Raw genomic sequence first — 17530 nt, forward strand, 5'->3', positions numbered from 1 at the left:
TCTTTCTTCACAAATAGGTGATTAGAGGTAAAGTTCTTTGGCACAATAAGGCAAATGACCTTTGAAAATGGCAGCCACTTTTTTTTTGTTTTAATGCTAATTGGAAACTTTCTTACATCTACAACAATTACGTACAGTTGTATGTTTTTATTCAGTCTACGGAAATGTGGTCTGTTAAAATGGATGCCAAGGGGAGAGCCATTGTTATTCAGTGGTTTGTTCTTAGAACAGCCTCTATTGGCAAGACAGTGAGGGAACAAAAGGTTAATGTAGCTAACTAGTTTAAATGAGCAGCAAACAGACACAGTGGTTACACAAGCTAGCCAATGGAGAACGTTGTTGTTTACCGACATGTCTCACTAAAATTTGAACTCGCCTCACCAAGTACTTTTTCAGGTACCAAGTTCTGCAGTCTGACTGAGAAATGTACTTGAAATGGAGTATTCACAAATCTCACTCATTTTTACCACAGACACTTTGTGCTTATGTGAATTCTCCAATTTTGTTTAAGATAAAAGGTTTCACTTGCGATTTCACACCGCTACAAAACTACAAATCCAGTTTTAATATCTTCCCGACTACCCTGTACTATCTTCCTTGTCATATTTTCTTTAGCTTTTAGGCACATACCCTAGGCTTCAAAATTTTATAAATGACAATGTTGTGATAAAGAGTTAAGACATTTTACCATCTACTTGAGAAAACAGCAATGTTTATTGTATAATGAATTTGGTTGTATTCTGATCTTGTTTCTTGCATTGTCAGCATGGACTGCATAAAACATACAGAAACATTTCAAATTAAATAAAAAGTACCTACAACTGTGTATTCAAGTGTGTAGCGCTCTTGCAGTTACAATATCAGTGTATAGTAGTTTCTATAAATTATCACAAATTAGTGCAGGCTTATTCTTATTACAACTTGAATACTACTAAATGACCCCAAAGTAAGCAACAGCATAGGATAACTATTGCAGTGCTCGGGAGCTCTACCAGAAGCAGTGATATCTTGCCCTAATTATTTCTCTTTCCTTGTGATATTTTGAATTCCACAGATGCCTCTCTTCTTAAGGACATGTAAAAACAAAATAACCTTCTCTATTGAAAATAAGGGATTCTGACACAAAGGAAAAAGTGAGACTGGGTCTTTAATGCTGTCCATCACAGAAACCTTTCTCCTGCAAAAAAATAAATTCTGGCCTCCAAGACCTGTATGTTATTTAAGGAATAATGGCATTGCTGTGGTGCGTCACTATGGCACCACTTTATATTACCAACAAAAGATTTGACAAGCCAAGAATTGTTTTTTTAAAGACCTTACTTCTACACATTTTCAATAATAATCCCACAGAATATCCTGGAATCATTTACAAAGAGGAATCAATTAGATTGAAAACATGCCCTTCCCAGATACACAATTCCATCCACATCCATTGTAATGCAAGGAAACAGGCTAACACTTCCCAATCGCCTGCAGCGCAGTCACAACAAACCCCTAGAAAGGCATTTGACTGTCAGTCAAGCAAGACTAAACAAGATACCTCAAGGCACATGGAGAGATGCAATTTTTATGAATGAGAAAAAGACAGACAGAGGCACAGCACATATCAAGATATAAAGCTAGAGGCACGGTGCACATCAAGATAGGACGACAGATTTCATTTTGTGAGGAAACAGAGTGTGGATTAGGTCAAAATACTGGTTTTCCAAACATAGCACACAAATTGACAGGACAACAGGAGCAGTTGCAGTACTTTTTAAAAGTCTGCAATCTACGTGCAGCCATGCTGGTAGTGGAGAGAAAATTATTGAAGACAGTAGTTTAAGGCAGCCTACTTTCCCCAACTGGTAACAGGAACACATGATAATGTTGCTACCCTTTCTACAATACAGTAGGCCACTAAAATGGAACATTTCACAAAAGGAACAGTGAATGTTCAAAATGTGTGCATAGCAAACATATACATACTGTACAACAGTGAGTAGATTTGATCCTCATTTTCCTCATCTCAAAAGTTTGATGTATTAACAAACCAGACAAAGACTTTTTTTAAAAAAAAAACCCTCCAGTACAGCTCAGTATTCAAATTCATAATGTAGTAGAAAGACACATTGTAATTACTTTAGTTCAGTCAAAACAATACTTTCTGTATATATGCAAAAGTAATTATTCTGCTGAAATGTTATTGAGGTACATCAATGTTGTGTAGGTGTATTCACTTTGTCTAATTTTAAATTAGAACCACAAAAAGTTCTTTCAACCAGAACAGTAACCTTCATGAGACAGTACAATCCCTTATAAAAAGTTGAACGTAATAAAAGCAAAAAAGTATAGCAAAGTGAACATGTAGAAAAACATAGGTAAGCATTGTAAAGCCCAGAGAAGTATGGCAAAGCACAAAAAAAAAAAAACACACTACAGTATATGCCTTCAATAGCGAGGACAGACCCCTTCTGCTCATTTGACAGATCTGATCAACCAGACGGATGGCTGCGAACCTTTCCCTGCCACGCACTGCCTCTTCCAGTAACTGCTCCTGTCTCTACAATTCAAGTCTCTCTGACAGAGTGTCATCACGCTATCCAACTGTCATTTTATCCGACATTCCCCAGCCTCCATTGATTCAATTATGTGTGGTCAATATGTTGATGCGTCTGCTTACAGCTGACTGGCCACGGGTCTCTCTGACAAGGTCACCCTTCAGCCCGCAGAGGGGGTATGAGCGGCCGTGTTCAGAGTTTCACACATTAACAAGGCTTAGCTTTGGGACCCTGCATTAAATTTGATGAGGCTGTTCAACAGCTACAATAATACACTATCAAAGGAGAACATTCATGTACAGGTGGACAAGGCTTTTCTTAGTAACGCAACACTGCTTTGTGCAACACACAGTGGTTGCCACAGCAGTTAATATCCCACAAGTTAAATGAGAAAGGCAGGAGAAACAGACATGTTAATATCTTAACATGACAAATCAACTACAATACTATCTTAAATCACCTTTATGCCATCAGACACTATGTATCAGAGAATGGTAGATCATTCAATAAAAGCAGCATTATTCCTCATCCTAAATACTGTATCTAAATAAATCAAAAGATTCATGATGTTGCTCGCTCGATAAATACAGGGGAAAATCACATATTCTATATAAGAGCTACAGAAGTACAATACATCACTTCACTGTTCTAGTCGTGCCATCTTCACAACACCTCTCCCACATCTGTCTGCACTGGCGTATTGAGACACAGGTACAGAGAGCTTGCTTTCATTCACATTGTCTGCCCTTCAGGGAAATGCATTAGGATGCAGGAATTCATCATTGGTAGTATTAACATAAGAAAGTGCTGTAGGTGGCATGTGCAAACTGGCATACTTCTCTTCCAGACTGAAGAGATTTAACCCATTAATGCCTGTGGAATGTTTTCATACTGGAAACCAGTGGACTGTTTCTCCAATGGTTATTATGCACTGTGTTTGGCCCTTGGCTTTTGGCTTGAAAAATGTCTGGAAAACTGCAAACCAGGTATCCTTTCATTCAGTAATCTGTGGCTATTATACTTCTATTTCTTCATCAATCAAGAACCATTTGGAGGACTACAGGCAGCCATGTAGTGTCTTTGGTCATCACGTTCAGCATCATGCCAGTATGTTTCACCATTCATTTGGTACATATTAGCAAACAAAATCACTAGAAAACAGATCAACATACTTAAAGCAAACACACTGCATTCATAAGACAAATGGCAACACACAGCACAGGGAAAGGGTCATGTTCCAATTTCAAACACTGCTGCCTGTGAGCAAAATTCTGTACTTTATAAAGTACCTCTGGTTAAGGCAGGTTAGGGTGGGTCAAGGGGCCAAACACAATTATTAAAAAAAAAAGAGCCAGAGTAAAATGTTGAAGCACCATGTTCAGTAATGTCAGTTGTACTGTGTTTTAGAAAATACACATTGATATCATCAACTTTCTCCTTTGGATTACTGTGGTTTAATCTTTCCAGGTTTGATTGTTCAAGGTCAGTCCTAAAAAAATGAAGTCAAAAGAAGCAATGAAGTCCTATGACACAGTGCAGTATTTGGCAAGGACATTTGTATGCAATGCACACAATAAAATGACCATAACTAAGTGCACCTGCAGAACAGAGGTCTTGCTAGGATCCAAAACCAGCTGAAGTAGTCAGTTATAAAAATCACCAGGTTTCATTCTTTCCAAACCAGTCATCACAAAACAAACAAGGCCCCACACTAACAGAGACAATCAATCTTATGAGCATGAATAAGCAGCTCCATTCATCTGCAACAAACCAGGACTTTGGGATGCTCTACATTTAGAACGTCCTCCAGTCCTGGTCCACACAGCCCCTCAGAGACATGATTAATAAGTAGCTTTTCTTCACAGAAAATCCAGAGAGACCAGGGAGCCCAATGCTTCACTGTACCAGTCACTGCAGAGTCTGTGATGAGAATCTACAGATTGTTCCTTCAAGACATGACAGATCCTTAAAAAAAGCAGTCACCCTTGTGTTGCTGGAGGCTTGATTCTTTAATCGTTTGCTTTTTAAGAAGCACAATGTTCCTGCTTCGGCAACAGGTTCTGGCTTATGTACAAAAGCATAATTGCATGAAGGACATCTATTCCTTACCTATTTTATGGCCTTTAATATATGTTTGCTGAGACCCTAAACATGTCCTTTAAAACACCACCCATCCAGAGGGTAAGCAGTTAATTTGTTTCCCCTTTTAAAAGTATGCGTGTTACAAGATAAATTTCACACAAACGGCTGTAAACTAACACTGTGCGGGATACAAGCCAGCTGCATCAATGGGTGCTGTCTCACATGAGAGACTTGCAGAATATATCACTAAACTGTTGTACAAATGGATCACATGTATTCTGTTATATATAAGACACATCTCACTGTTGCAAGTCAGTTACTGTATATGACAGTAGACGGTACTGGTAAGCACTCAGTGGGCAGGTGCTTCCATGTATCCAAGACTGCTCAAATTAGTGATGTTACAAGTGGATCTCTTAAAAATGAAGCCTCTAGGGCCATTCCAGAGATTAGACTTCACTACAGATTTCCAGTAATGCTTTACATTAATACTGCAGCTCGTATGCAGTGCTGCAGTCTGGAATTCTACCAGTAGGGGGACCTACACTTCATATGGAGATTATTGCAAGCATCTGGATCTCATTTAGAATGGCTTTGTGGTCACCCAACTAGGTCAGAAACAGGGATGATTACCTCCAGGGAGGTAGGATATCCAGAGTGTGCATTGACAGGCAGGGAGAACTGTGGTGAACTCACAGCTGCAACAGTCCCAGCAAGCCCAGCATTCAATACCTGTGGTAGCCATCGCAGATAGAAAACAAAATTGTACAGGGTTTTCTATGTCCATGTTGGTTTATTTAACAATTAGCCATTCTTACAATATATATATTTTCTTAATCCAGCAGATTATTAATAAACTTCCCAAGCAGAATATGTAAATGCACTTGTGCCTTGCTTATTCTCAACAGGATATTTGAGAGAAATATTATACAGGATTGGATAGGAATGGGACATGATGCTGCATAGCAAGCAAGAACCCCCGCCTGACATCTCGGTCAACTCCCAGACAGGGACATGTCCGAACATGCACCTCACCTGTGTGAGGCACTTACTTCAAATTCAGAACTAGTATTACTAACGATACGTCCTTTCAATCCCTTTGGAAATGAATACTAGTAAAACGCCAAACTTGTGGGCACTCACTGCTGCAGGCAGTGGTTAAGCCAGGGGTTGTGACGGACATTTTCAACTTCTGATGTGTGGAACCAAAGGAGGACCCCCGACCCCTCACTTGAGCTAAATGACACACCTGCAAGCAACTTGTCAGTGGGGCGGGGGAATGTTATATTCCTGCTTTCAACACACGTCTATGTTACACGTAGAACCCAGAATGCCTAAAAACACGGGCTGACCTGCGATGGTATTGCATCATCGCCTGCTTGATTTGTTAAACTAAATTCAGTCTTTACTCTATAGACTCTTCTAAAAAGCTTCTATGAACAAGCTAATGAACTTCAACCTCTACCATGGTTTTGTCAAGCTTTGATAATTATTCAAGCAAGGCCACAACATGTGCAGCACAAACTAATCAAGTTAAGGTTCCTTCATTACATTACAAGACTGCAGCCTATTTCTAGAATTGGTGCACTACAAATTAAAATAATAAAATAACGTGGTTATAGCTGGTTATTAGCAATTGATTGACATAATACAGGTGCCTCGAGCAGGTTCAGCGGATACATTTCATGTTGGTGGATAATGTGCTGTCAGACACTGTCAAGCAGAGTCAAGATAAAATAACTGAAATGCAGTTCAAACGCTATGTTAAACTGTACCTTGATACAGTATTTAGTGACAGCAGAGTGCTTATGAACAGCTCGAGAAATACTGTCAAAAATAAGACACAAATTAAACCATTTTCCATTTCTGAAAATGCATTTCAATACATGTATTCTGTAGAATCTATTTCTGGTTCATAATCCCTACATTTCATATTGCAGTCTTAGAGAGTTGCAAGGGAGATTGGCAATGAATGGTCTTATAAATGGAATATGCAGCTTCTGAGTCAGCTAGAGTTAGTATGTAGAGCAAAAGCCATTTTAAAACTAATGAACAGCTTGGACAAACTGTGCTTCAGAATAACCTGAAAGATGTTCGCACAAAATGGCATTTCAATGTTGGTACTTTCACAAGCTAACATCTCACACTACAAAATGTAGTGCCTACATTCAATTGGCTCAATGCCTGTACCTTTTTAGTAGTAGTAGTAGTACAATACTTCAAAATTTGAACCACTTGTATAGGCACCAAACAGTACTTTAACAGTAATTTATTAAACAGACCATATATATTTCAAATAGTTCTACCCCACGCTGTTCCTGATATTAGTTCACTTACTGCAGTGAATACAATCTCATTCCAATAACGTAAACTAATTTACTAAGCATATAAAGTTCATCGTATGATACATGTGTCCTTCACGCATGCATTCATGTTTAAACATCTTGAGACTTCAGTGTTCACCAGTACTGTGTTGCACCCAGAGCGATCTTTAAAATAAAGCCTATGCTGAAAGGCATTTCCACCCGACATCCAGTGAAGCAGCTTTGGCTTCTATTCCAGGGACTGACTCCAGCGTTATGCACAGCTTCACTACCAGCACAGGGTACAGATGTCACATATTTTGGTGTTGTCGGGGTCCAGGCTACTATAGGTTTGTAATGGAAACAGTTAATTTTCAAAACTTCATAAGTATACAGCATTTAATAGTCTGGCCTTTATGTTTGCGTACAGACATCCTGTCGAATTGAATGCTTTGGAGGGATCCCATTGTTCAAGTTTTTCTATGACTGAGCAATCACAGTAGCTGCTGACTATTTCTGGTGTTTTCAAGGTTGTCTGCTATCCTTCATGAGAACTGGAATCTTCTATCTCAGTTCGTAAATGGAACAAAAACCTGAACTGATAAGATAGAGAGTCACAGAACAGCTGCTGCTGGGGGAAAAAAAACAAAACCACATGGCAAGGGATTCTGTGGTGTATTTGATACTGTACATCAGGGCTCCCTGACCTTTTCTTGATAGATCTCTGTGTCCTCTGCCTTGGATACACATTTCTAGAAGGCTTGTGAGGCTTACACCATGTTGCCTTTTCAACACTCCTCCCAAAGCATGCGTATGAGGCATTCTGTATAAAAATCACCACACCAAGGTGGAATGTGAGTTACTGGATCTATTTTAACAATCTGAACAGAGGCAGCTCTATATATTATTTTATACTAATGCAGCTGTAGGTTTTACTCCCCTAAGGTTGCTAGATCGACCCACTTATTAACATTAATAGATACAATAAAATGACACAAGGTTTAAAACGCTTAGTGGTATTAAAGATACTGTTTTGATCACTAGAATAAACCCCACCATCTTGCTTTTGAACGAAAGTTGGCGTTTCCAGTTGGTGTATAAAAACGTGATTCCTCAGTCCTGTAAAATGGTCCAATAAAATCCACCTGAGGTTTGACTACAATGTCATGTTATTCTAAAGGAGTGTTCATTTCATATATTACAAGACTCATATATCGCCCCTTAGCATCATTATGAGATACCAACCTACAGACGTACACAGGATCTTCAATCTCAACCACAGAAAATACACCTCATCTCCAAAGTTGATTTAGTTATAAAATCAACCTTTAGTAGACGAGAGAACCATTTGTTTTAGCTAAGGCAGCCCTGGTCAAACTGCAAATCAGCAGGCATTGTAATGCTCTAGCCTCAGGGCTGTCTGCAGACTCTTCAACTAGCCTCTCCTCCCTGGTGTCACTGTATCCAACAGCACAGATAATACAGTATACTCCACCATTAAATTATTTAAAAAAAAAGTGTGTGGATTAGATTAAAATTTGAGTGGACAAACTGGAAGTGCTTTTCCACACTGGCCAAACTGTATCTACATCTCAAGAGTAATGCTATTGATTAATATATTTTTGCTGGCCGCTGGTAGAACATCTGGTTCTAATTTGTAGGTGTTGACTGGGGGTCTTTTAGGTATTTCCAACAACAATATACTTGGAGAGCAGAGCTCAGTCTACAGTAAACCACCAGAAGATCAGGGTCTACCAGGATTTACACAAGCAGTCTAATCTTGATAATCTTTACACGGCAAGTACTGCAGATCACAGGTTTACTCTTAATACAACTTGTCTGTAATCTGTATGATGGCAAATCCATAATCTGCCATCAAACACAAAGAGAATAGATTTAGCTAGAGGGATAAACACATACCTTAAAATTAAATAAAATAAAAAATGTTATGCAGTCACATCCTAGATTCCTGTGTTCAGGAGCTGACAACACTTTAGGTACTGTCAATGTTAAACAGTATTAGATCAGGTTCATGCCTAAAAGATCTGCAGGGAAAAAATAAAACAAACTGTAAATGTATATGTGGTGTGTATTCATGTATTAAATAAAATGTACAGACCTCTCTCTATTGGGTGACTCCTCAATACAGGCTTTCTAGGTTATTAACATTCCATACTAAAAAGTTTAAAACACACCCACATGCACACATGTGGCTTTAAAGGGAGTCACATGTTTCTGAAGGAGTATTACTGTACAACATGCCTAGGAAGAGATTCAAACTTAGAACGTAGCCCTTCAGAGGAGACAATACATGCGCCTCTCTCATACCTGTAGTTTTACAGTCCAGCTCCATGTCTGGCTTGCAGCTGGCCAGAAACTGTTGGCACATCGAGCAACATCCTGGCTGTAGGTAATTACTACTAGAGACCAATTATTAAACAGATTTCGCTTTCTAACAAGGTAAAACGAACTTTACCCTGCAAGGGAGAACGCTTACATGAGAAGCTAAGCAGTACTGGTCTGGCTATCAAACCATTAATAAGGCTGCATTCAAAACAGCCTTGGTCTGGTTCTGTTCATTTGAAACAATGTATCAATGTGCTTGCGGTTCTATTCGTTTGAAACAATGTATCAATGTGCTTGCGGTTCTATTCGTTTGAAACAATGTATCAATGTGCTTGCGGTTCTATTCGTTTGAAACAATGCATCAATGTGCTTGCGGTTCTATTCGTTTGAAACAATGCATCAATGTGCTTGTGGTTCTATTCGTTTGATACAATGCATCAATGTGCTTGCGGTTCTATTCGTTTGAAACAATGTATCAATGTGCTTGTGGTTCTATTCGTTTGATACAATGCATCAATGTGCTTGCGGTTTTATTCGTTTGATACAATGCATCAATGTGCTTGCGGTTCTATTCGTTTGAAACAATGTATCAATGTGCTTGCGGTTCTATTCGTTTGATACAATGCATCAATGTGCTTGCGGTTCTATTCGTTTGAAACAATACATCAATGTGCCTGCGGTTCACACTTATCTGCAAGCAAAGGGGCCGTTTGGATACAAGCTAAAGCTCGTTTTTTTTTGGTCATGTTACATTTTTTTCAGGATTGAGTGCATTTATGTTCACAATGCAGTTTTCAAGTGAACTCGGTTCACTTATATGGCGTGTGAAGCGGATGTTTACAATATCCTGCAAGGCATATTGAAAGATGGCAGCTACTAATGTATTGCTCCGGTTTTTAATACAGCATGTTTTAGATTCTTACATATTGCTGAAATACAGTAGCCCTGATAGCTACAATAGTTTTGTCCAGTTCGGCTTGAATTTTCGTGTCCAACCAAATTTCTATCAGAGCTTCAGCTTCTCCCACTGTCCAGATTTCCACAGTGAAAAACTGGGGTGTTTTTTATTCCCCCTCAATTGACGCCGTGGCAAACCTGAAGCCATTAAAATAACAGTATATAATAACACAATAATAGTTTATAAATGAAACATCGGGTGAATTTATTGTAGATCATAACTCATTCTTTTCTTTATATTGTCATCTAGTCAACAAATATTAAAATGTACAAAAAGACAGATTTAAAAAATAGATTAGCTATTACCAGTTAAAAAAACACACTCATACATTATGCTGCTATTAACTTGTAATATATATACAGTACTGTGCAAATGTTTTAGGCAGGTGTGAAAAAATGCTGTAAAAGTAAGAATGCTTTCAAAAATAGACATGTTAATAGATTATATTTATCAATTAACTAAATGCAAAGTGAGTGAACAGAAGAAAAATCTAAATCAAATCCATATTTGGTGTGACCACAAACTTTTGCACAGTACTGTATATATATATATATATATATATATATATATATATATATATATATATATATATATATATATATATATATATATATAAATAAATAAATAAATAAATAAATAAATAAATAAATAAATAAATAATCACACACACACACGAACAATGTGAGAAATGTTTACTTCAGAGTCAGGTTACCTTGTACAGTTCATTTCCTATATGCAAAACGGCCGAGTCCAGCTGCTGTTCACATTGACGTTTAGTAAGTGAACCAGACTCTGTGTGTTTGTTTTTCACACTTCACACCAAAACATACCGAGTGCGGACCAAACCCTCTAAAAACGGATCCAGTGTGAACACACCAGAAGTTTCAGTATCAATAAACTTCAGCATCATTGTTTAGTTTACTAAGTACTTAGTTTTGAAACATCTCTTAAAAAGGTACAAGACATAATACTGTAGGAAGCAATCTTACCTGTCATGTTGGTCCAGAGGTATTCAAACCCCAACATGCTGGACCTTTCACAGGATATTTAACTCTTTCAGTGAATCAGAATAGCACAGTATTCACAAAGCTCAGGAGTTATTTAAATAATGCTTTAAAGACTTTTTTTTGTCTGAAATCAGTTTTGATAAACTGAATAAAGTTTGCTATTGATGAAAAATGAATTGGGCTGTAGTTGAACAGGCTAGGAATGTCATGCATATGAAATGTCATTTAATCCATCAAAAAAACTGAATACTGAGTTTAGTTTGACAAAATAAATGCTGTTTAAAAAGTACTACCAAGGCAATGCCTGCACAAAGATCACAAACAGGCTCAACGGGCCCTATGTTTACAACACCACTCAGACACAGGTACAGTATCACTGCCAGGGGGAGTGGAGGGAGAAATCTAAACTAGCCTACAGGAATGTCTGAAATGTTTTTTTGATACCAGACTTGCAGGGGTTTAGAGCAACAAAGCTGCTCCACATGGTGTTCTTTCATATTAAAAAAAAAAAAAAAAAAAAAGTTATGCGGACTGTAAACAAACAAAACCCCCAATGACCACATCTTACTGTAAAAGCGAAGAAGGCAGCTGAGCACTACAGTACAGGAGAACAGTAGCTACAGCTGCCAAACAATAGACAACAAAGACACGGTATCTTTTTTGTCTTTTTTGAGGCAGAACAAGTTAGTCAGAGTACAGCAGCGAACCCTAGGGCTATCCATGTAGTGTAAATAAGGCCTTGACTAGCTACAGCAGAGACAGATGTATTAGACAGTACTAGCAACATTTCCTTTTGGTTCCATCAAAAGATAAATAACACATAAGGGACAGGCAGCAGATCAAATAACCTGTAACCTTCTTGCAGTCAGCAGTGACACACTGTTAAAATGAATACAAAACACAGCAGTCAGCAGTGTGGCACATTGTGTCTAGCTCTGTAATGAGATATCACTTTCTACAGCAGTAATTATCATGCCTCTGTTACGCAAACGCAGATGAATCTTCTGAATCAGATCGGCGAAATAAAGTGAAACACCACCACTGCCACCAGCTCCCCTCTGCTGCCTATTGCCTGAAACAGGTTCCTGTGAAGAGGGACCAACCCTCACTGTGTGCCGGCAATCACAAAACAAGTCTACTGCTTCCAAAACTAACAGGATGCCATAGGTTTGAAAAACGTTTTGCGGTTATATAAACCCGACACTGGGTAAAACATGCCCTCTGTGTTCTTCTGGACTGCGTTCAGGATACAAATGAAAACACAGCGAGCTGAAGTTCAGTTTTCATTGAACAACGAAAACAGCAACAGGGTTACTCTCTGTTACATGCCTCTTCTGATGGCTACCAGACATGCAGCATCTGTCCCATCAATTTGAACACTTCAGAGCCAGTAACAAAATTAACTGATACTAAAAGAGTTCTATAGCACTGGTTGCTTCAAAATTTGAGAAAAGCCTTTGTACAGAAATCCTGGCACCAGTTAACAAAAACTACAAGGAGGTAGAGCAGAATATACTGTATAGTAACAATTGGAAAAATGCTTTTACCTGAAGGCTGCAACACCACATTTAAAACTGTTTTAAATCATGGATAGTGCTTTGTAACAAAAAGGTCTATAAAAAAAAATTTGGCAGACCTTTAAACTCAATACAAATACATCCGTTAACAAGACATAACCTGTAAGGAGTCAAATGAATAAGTGATGTATACTTTGCAAAGAAAGCAATCATACCGTACGCAGGGAAGAAGCAGCCACAGGTTTCTGCAGTTATTTACAGCTGAAAGAAAAGAAAAAGTCTGTTAAATGAAGGGTTACAACTGTACATTACAACAATGCTTAAAGTTAAAGAAAGAAATACATAATAAACACACACACCACAGCATTTTATTAGCAACACCTGACAGATAATATTGAATATATTATTAGCATTTCACTTTTATTTACACTCCGAAATGTCAGCCTATATTAAAAAGGTTGTACACAGAGTCAATGTGTTTATAATTACTAAATGCGTGGCATGACCTTTTCAAAAATGCCTGACTGGAAACTCATGGCCAAGGAAGTAGCTAGATGCATTTTAATATCAAATTGCTTTTGTTAGGCTCTACAGAGAGAAACCAATAAAGTAGAGGAATTTAACAAGATAGGTGAAGGCTTAGCAGATAACGACGTCTTGAAGAGTTGCAGTAAGCTACAGTAGTTAGTTAAAGACCTTGGCAAATTAATCAGCCCCCTTCCTTTTTATAGGCTCTGACACAATAAAACTTAAGATACACTGATACAAAATCAACAATGGGAAGGTGGGGGGGCAGGTAACCTAGATACCCAATAATCAACACTAGAACTACTGGAACCTGCTATGGTACTTGATCAGAATGACTCACCAATACAGAGCGAGGGTCAAGAAGGAAATCAAAAACAAGCACTTTGCATTAGACCAGAAAATGTGCGCTAAAACAGTTTTGAAAGGGTTTACAGTGGTTGAAGTCAAAGGAAACCAAAATAAATTAAGAACAAGCATTGCCTTAAAACAAACCCATTCCAACACTTAAAGAATGTCCTAACCAAGTTTCCTATAAATTGGAAAAGCAATTATCTATATAAAATACTGAAGTGTGACGTACAGAGCACTATGTTTTTGGGGCATTCATTTCCAGCATGTGATAAAATTAGACCAAAATCTTGCTCAACTAAAAACTTGTATTTTTTAAAATGGAGATCCTTAGTCCTAGTTCATCCAATGTTTTTAGAACTGCATTCTACTGTATCTCTACTTTGGGGGTTTAAACACAATGTTTTGTCAGGAAACTGCCAGCAGTATAATTCCTAGGTTTACACTTACCAGATATCATGCCTACAGGGCTCAGGAAGGAAAGATCAATAACTGGCTAAGCTAATAAGCTCAGCCAGCTGAATCTACATTAATCTACAGTTCTAATGCACACTTTTTGATTTCCTTTAAAATTGTGGCCAACTTATTTACTGGCTATGACAAAGTGCCAAAATCCTTTGGCAAAGAATCACTTCTATACAGCAAGTCACACTTCATGTATTATATTACTTCATCCTTTGAAGTATGGATTCGCCAAAGAGAAAACAGGGAACTGTGGAATCGTCAAAGAAACTGTGGACTCATAAAATGAAACCAGGTCACGGAATGCACAGTAGTCAATAGCTGCTATTCATATGACTATTGTTAAAATTGTTAATACTAATACTAAAAATGGTGGACACTGTGGTGTAATTGCCAAGAACAGGACGAACAGCAGTGGCAGTTGGTAATTTGTAAATAAATTAGTTGAAATGGAAATGTATTAAATAGCATTACAAGTATAACATCTCAAAAGTGTTGAAATCGAATAATCCACAGTTTATTGACCATAGCTTCCCATTCTGTGAACTTGCTCAGAAACCAGACTTTAAAAAACGTCTTTTCAACATTCCCTGAAATTGGTCTCAGCTGCAGGCACACAAGCTTCCTCCTTGAAGCCTCCACACAACTAAACGCACATGCTCACGAGCTTCAGGAGACCTAGTTCCAAGAATAACCAACAGTCCCACTGGTATACAGTAAAAGTGAAGAATGGCAGTATCCCTGAATTTAGTCTCAAAAAGCATTTCTATTACACTGTTTAGTGTATATGCACTGTAAATACTGTACTGTTAAGGGTAAAATACCACATTACCGGTAGACAGTATGCTATGCAGAGAACCATGAACCACATCCACAGTAGAATATGAACAGGTATTTTAAAATAAATAAAAATCAGGACAAGCGGTTCACTGCTACAATAAGACAGACGGTTTACCTGCCATGGAATAAAAGGTTAGAAATGTTCTTATGCTTATCCAGAAACAATTTATTACTTACAAAACACGTGTATATCTGCATTTTAAATCTTGAAGACTTTCATTTGACTTCATACTTTAAGATGTGTACTTCCAGACCCTTAGAACTCCTTTTTTTTGACAGCAAAGCTGCTATCAATTGGCACGGTGCATGTGCAACACTTAATCAATTTCAACAAGAAATTCAGCTATTATTTTATTAATGAATGTGATGAATTTTGGGATTGTAGAAAGAACTAAGAGGGCCACAGAGGAGATGTAGCATATGTAGTATGCAGGCCATTATTATAAGCTTTGACACCGATAGACTTTCTGTCTGAGGTCTTACTGTATATGGCCTCCCAAATGAACTGCATTAAAATAGGGGGTTGGACATCTATCATACACTTGACCCTTTATTTTAAAGAGCACACAAAAGATATCTGTTTGTGTATATTTGTTCTAAAATGGATAGCAAATGATTGAATGCATTTAATGTATCAAATTGGCTTTTCAGTCACCGATTGGACACTGTGTTCCTGGAACCATTCTATTAGGAGACATTTGATCAAAACCACACTTTACTCACCAGAAGGTAATAGATCCTTATTACTGCCTCTTTGACATAAGCATGGACGTCTCTCTGAAAAACCAACAGTCTGGAGTCTAGTCAGTCTACAGATGGAGACAATCAAATTAATTGTGTTGTTGCGACATACACCACTTAGTGATGCCTCATACGGTCTGAATAAATAGAAAAATTACAGGTGTAGAAATAAATATAATGTACAGAGCTACATTGACTGAGTTTGAATACTGTTGTCTGTTGGAAAAAAAAGCCTTTCACATTTAACCCTGTTCCTAATGTAGACACTAAACTGACAAAACCAGCATACTATATTTAAATGTACACCACTCACTTCCTCAAAACCAACTGCTCCTGGTTGCCTCTGCCCATCTGTCCCTATTCCTACAGTGCACTCTTTGGTAGCAGTGCACTTGGGGCAGCTCACCAACTCTTCACAGATACTGCACAGTGAACCATCAACTGTGAGCTGGGACTTTTACTTTTGCATAACTTTAGGTAAACCATAACAAGCCACAGTGGAGGCACTGCTGCAAACTTTGTTCTATATTAATTTAAATACTGTACATAAATGAGAAAAATGAAACCAGACTATCTACAGAGCTTGCTACAGCCTGTATTCATGATTAAAAAAACAGTGCATTTCCAGCAATTGGACTTTATCCAATAGTGACTTGGCATAGAGACCGAGATTAGATTTCAAGATAAAAAGAGGATACAGTTACTTTTGTAAATGTTTCAGTTAAATTAGTATCATATCCTTCCTCTTGACAGAACTTTTCTTTACTTGTCTCCCTTCTTCCATACTGCTAGTTTTCTTTGCTACGGCATCCAATTAGCATTCGGATTTGCTGTAAGTCAAGTACTAACTCCCCAGTTTTGAAAACATCTGTCACCTTTCACCTACTCTGTAAGCAGGTCACTGTGCAGTCTCTGTTCCCATACCATTTGGTAGCGTAATGTTCTGAGCAGCATTGCAGAGCAAGACTCCAGGGCTTAGCCTCCAGACAGGTGACTGCCTGATGGACTGAACCAACCTGAGCCACTGTCAGAAAGGTTCCGGTCGCATGACTCTACACTTCAAGCAGCAGTGCCTTTACTAGGTGAACCAACGGGAAGCCATCTGTACACCTTGTTTTATCTACAATATGCAGTGCATATCCCAATCTACCTAATGACATGTGTGGCAACACAGTACAAGCTTAAATACAGTGAGTTGGTACAGTATACAGTGCACATTTGTTCTTACCAGAACTGTCACTCAGACCGCCAATCAATATATTTCTCTACTTAAAGTCGACCTCTCCGTTTTCTGTATACAGATAATGTATTTAGACCGAATCATCTTGAGCAAACCATTTCAGCATCATCCTTAAGTACCTGGAATGCCAAGTGCATTCCCCACAGACTAGCAAGAATAGACTGGAGGTCCCTCCCAGAGTTAACATCCTTGTAAACCTCACACTGCCAGTTCATTTGCTGCTGTATTGACCAGGTTTAATTAAAAATGACCAATACTGTGTATCAGGCAATTTTATTACCACTGGGTCATTTAGGTCATATTACTGTATTAGAAACTATATATATATATATATATATATATATATATATATATATATATATATATATATATATATATACACACACACACACACACACACACACACATACATACACACACACACACACACTGTATAGATATTCAATGACACTACATCATAAGGTAGAGATGATAAAAAAAATCTCAAAGCTCTGTCATTTACACTGCAATTTTACACAAAAGCTGGGCTTTATCACTGCAGACAACCTCATCAAGCCAAGTGTGAGAACGTCAAATGCTGTAATGTAGTTCTTTTGCGACTGGCTTCCAAAGCTCTTA

General features: G+C 38.0%; 1 protein-coding gene across 5 annotated transcripts in view; it reads right to left on the reverse strand.

Annotated features, from left to right (window-relative positions):
• Positions 1–17530, reverse strand: part of LOC117428050 (talin-2-like) — a 126229-nt gene that overhangs the window by 71376 nt on the left and 37323 nt on the right. For 3 of the 5 annotated variants that reach the window (XM_058995046.1, XM_058995048.1, XM_058995049.1), the window contains one exon: positions 12969–13014. The exons of 1 other annotated variant lie outside the window; for it this stretch is intronic. The gene's annotated coding sequence lies outside the window, so the exon portion shown is untranslated. Of the gene's footprint in view, positions 1–12968; positions 13015–15654; positions 15741–17530 lie in introns of all 5 variants that reach the window. One more of the 5 variants, XM_058995047.1, reaches the window with a different exon arrangement.

Source organism: Acipenser ruthenus, chromosome 21, assembly GCF_902713425.1.
Source record: "Acipenser ruthenus chromosome 21, fAciRut3.2 maternal haplotype, whole genome shotgun sequence".
Classification (NCBI taxonomy): Eukaryota; Metazoa; Chordata; class Actinopteri; order Acipenseriformes; family Acipenseridae; genus Acipenser; species Acipenser ruthenus.